We start from the raw sequence: 3,662 nt of genomic DNA, 5'->3' as shown, positions 1-3,662 counted from the left end.
TGCGATATGAAAATTTTCGTGTTCTTATTCAACACGGATAGATACATCAAAAACTAATGTAAAGATAAGTGAATTGACGCGCCATCTGTTGGGGAAGGTATAAACTAATGTGCCCGCGAATATTTTCTGACCCGTTTACCTCCTTGGGTATCCTATAACCCGGATAGAAACATCAAAACTCAGAGTTAGGTGACCTGCTCTGCCTTCTATTGGCAAAATCATTAACTAATAAGTGAACTGCCGCGCCATATATTAGCGAGTTTATGTACTAATGTAAAGATAAGTGAATTGCCGCACCATCTGTTGGGGAAGGTATAAACTAATGTGCCCGCGAATATTTTCTGACCCGTTTACCTCCTTGGGTATCCTATAACCCGGATAGAAACACTAAAATCTCAGTTAGATGACCTATCTGCCCTCTATTGGCAAAATCATTAACTAATAATTGAACTGCTGCGCCATATATTAGCGAGTTCATGTACTAATGTAAAGATAAGTGAATTGCCGCGCCATCTGTCGGGGAAGGTATAAACTAATGTGCCCGCGAATATTTTTCTGACCCGTTTACCTCCTTGGGTATCCTATAACCCGGATAGAAACATCAAAAACTCAGAGCTAGGTGAACTGCTGTGCCCTCTATTGGCAAAATCATTAACTAATAAGTGAACTGCCGCGCCATATATTAGCGAGTTCATGTACTAATGTAAAGATAAGTGAATTGCCGCACCATCTGTTGGGGAAGGTATAAACTAATGTGCCCGCGAATATTTTCTGACCCGTTTACCTCCTTGGGTATCCTATAACCCGGATAGAAACACTAAAATCTCAGGTAGGTGAACTATCTGCCCTCTATTGGCAAAGTCATTAACTAATAATTGAACTGCTGCGCCATATATTAGCGAGTTCATGTACTAATGTAAAGATAAGTGAATTGCCGCACCATCTGTTGGGGAAGGTATAAACTAATGTACCCGCGAATATTTTCTGACCCGTTTACCTCCTTCGGTATCCTATAACCCGGATAGAAACATAAAAAACTCAGAGCTAGGTGAACTGCTCTGCCCTCTATTGGCAAAATCATTAACTAATAAGTGAACTGCCGCGCCATATATTAGCGAGTTCATGTACTAATGTAAAGATAAGTGAATTGCCGCACCATCTGTTGGGGAAGGTATAAACTAATGTGCCCGCGAATATTTTCTGACCCGTTTACCTCCTTGGGTATCCTATAACCCGGATAGAAACACTAAAATCTCAGGTAGGTGAACTATCTGCCCTCTATTGGCAAAGTCATTAACTAATAATTGAACTGCTGCGCCATATATTAGCGAGTTCATGTACTAATGTAAAGATAAGTGAATTGCCGCACCATCTGTTGGGGAAGGTATAAACTAATGTACCCGCGAATATTTTCTGACCCGTTTACCTCCTTCGGTATCCTATAACCCGGATAGAAACATAAAAAACTCAGAGCTAGGTGAACTGCTCTGCCCTCTATTGGCAAAATCATTAACTAATAAGTGAACTGCCGCGCCATATATTAGCGAGTTCATGTACTAATGTAAAGATAAGTGAATTGCCGCGCCATCTTTTGGGGAAGCGATAAACGGATGTACCCGCGAATATTTTCTGACCCGTTTACCTCCTTCGGTATCCTATAACCCGGATAGAAACATAAAAAACTCAGAGCTAGGTGAACTGCTCTGCCCTCTATTGGCAAAATCGTTAACTAATAAGTGAACTGCCGCGCCATATATTAGCGAGTTCATGCACTAATGTAAAGATAAGTGAATTGCCGCGCCATCTGTTGGGGAAGGTATAAACTAATGTGCCCGCGAATATTTTCTGACCCCTTTACCTCCTTGGGTATCCTATAACCCGGCTAGAAACAGTAAAATCTCAGAGTTAGGTGACCTGCTCTGCCCTCTATTGGCAAAATCATTAACTAATAAGTGAACTGCAGTGCCATATATTAGCGAGTTCATGTACTAATGTAAAGATAAGTGAATTGCCGCGCCATCTGTTGGGGAAGGTATAAACTAATGTCCCCGCGAATATTTTCTGACCCGTTTACCTCCTTGGGTATCCTATAACCCGGCTGGAAACAGTAAAATCTCAGAGTTAGGTGAACTGCTCTGCCCTCTATTGGCAAAATCGTTAACTAATAAGTGAACTGCCGCGCCATATATTAGCGAGTTCATGCACTAATGTAAAGATAAGTGAATTGCCGCGCCATCTGTTGGGGAAGGTATAAACTAATGTGCCCGCGAATATTTTCTGACCCCTTTACCTCCTTGGGTATCCTATAACCCGGTTAGAAACAGTAAAATCTCAGAGTTAGGTGACCTGCTCTGCCCTCTATTGGCAAAATCATTAACTAATAAGTGAACTGCAGTGCCATATATTAGCGAGTTCATGTACTAATGTAAAGATAAGTGAATTGCCGCGCTATCTGTTGGGGAAGGTATAAACTAATGTGCCCGCGAATATTTTCTGACCCCTTTACCTCCTTCGGTATCCTCAAACCCGGCTAGAAACAGTAAACTCTCAGAGTTAGGTGACCTGCTCTGCCCTCTATTGGCAAAATCATTAACTAATAAGTGAACTGCAGTGCCATATATTAGCGAGTTCATGTACTAATGTAAAGATAAGTGAATTGCCGCGCCATCTGTTGGGGAAGGTATAAACTAATGTCCCCGCGAATATTTTCTGACCCGTTTACCTCCTTGGGTATCCTATAACCCGGCTGGAAACAGTAAAATCTCAGAGTTAGGTGACCTGCTCTGCCCTCTATTGGCAAAATCATTAATGCGATTTTCAACGACGTCAAGTAGCATGGCAGCTGTCTTGTGGAAGTGAAATCGTGTCACAGTTCTAATGCATCGTTTACACAGTGTCTCATACGCAATACAATATGTCACTCCTGTTTCGTTTAATTGGTCGAACCTAATGAGGTTATATTTCTTGATATAGTGTTCGACTGAAGGTGTAAGTACAAGATAAGTCGCTCATATCCATGCATGTCGTCTTCTTGTAATAATTTACTTATCATAATCGCCACCTCACCATATTTTTAAATTAATGCGTTTTAATACTTGCTAAATTGTGTACATTTTCAGGAATATGGAGAACATATTTCAAATATCTGGTGCCCATCCAAGTTCTTCATTTTCTTCTCAACCCTCTTTATTTTATTACACAGTTACTTGTGAAGCAGCAGAAACTAGCAGAGAAAGCTGCCGCCCTGAAAGAGGCCTCTAGCAAAATAGAGAATTTTAAATTTGAGATTACACGGCTTTGACACTACGAAGAAGAACTTGCTAACTTCCAGGTAGTCCAAAACCTAATTGTTCCTTTTTATCACTGGTGTGTTGTGTTTGCTTCACTGTAATTAAATTGCACATAATAATTAACAAAGGGCATTTTATACTTTTTAAAAAAATTCTAGATTATAACTCTGTAAATTAATCATTTTTCCTAACCAGATAATCCTGCAACATAGTCTGATTCATATGTACTTTATATTCTTGCAAAGGGTAAAGAAAAGTCAAGACATTCTAGAACTCCGGAACAAGATTTGAACCCGGGAGATCCCATACAGTATGCAGGACTTTTATTTTATATATATATAATATAAAATTTACTAATTTGCCCTTCATTAA

The 3,662-nt window shown here is 40.0% G+C and overlaps 1 protein-coding gene across 3 annotated transcripts in view; it reads left to right on the top strand.

The window, feature by feature from the left end:
• Positions 1-3,662, top strand: part of LOC110841028 (chromosome-associated kinesin KIF4A) — a 33,670-nt gene that overhangs the window by 17,404 nt on the left and 12,604 nt on the right. The window lies entirely within an intron of this gene.

Source organism: Zootermopsis nevadensis, unplaced genomic scaffold (assembly GCF_977971745.1).
Source record: "Zootermopsis nevadensis isolate Lab colony 2312 unplaced genomic scaffold, Znev_1.0 Znev_ptg000021l, whole genome shotgun sequence".
Taxonomy (NCBI): Eukaryota; Metazoa; Arthropoda; class Insecta; order Blattodea; family Termopsidae; genus Zootermopsis; species Zootermopsis nevadensis.
Note: the sequence above shows the minus strand (reverse complement) of the source record. Positions and strands in the feature narration are given on the sequence as shown.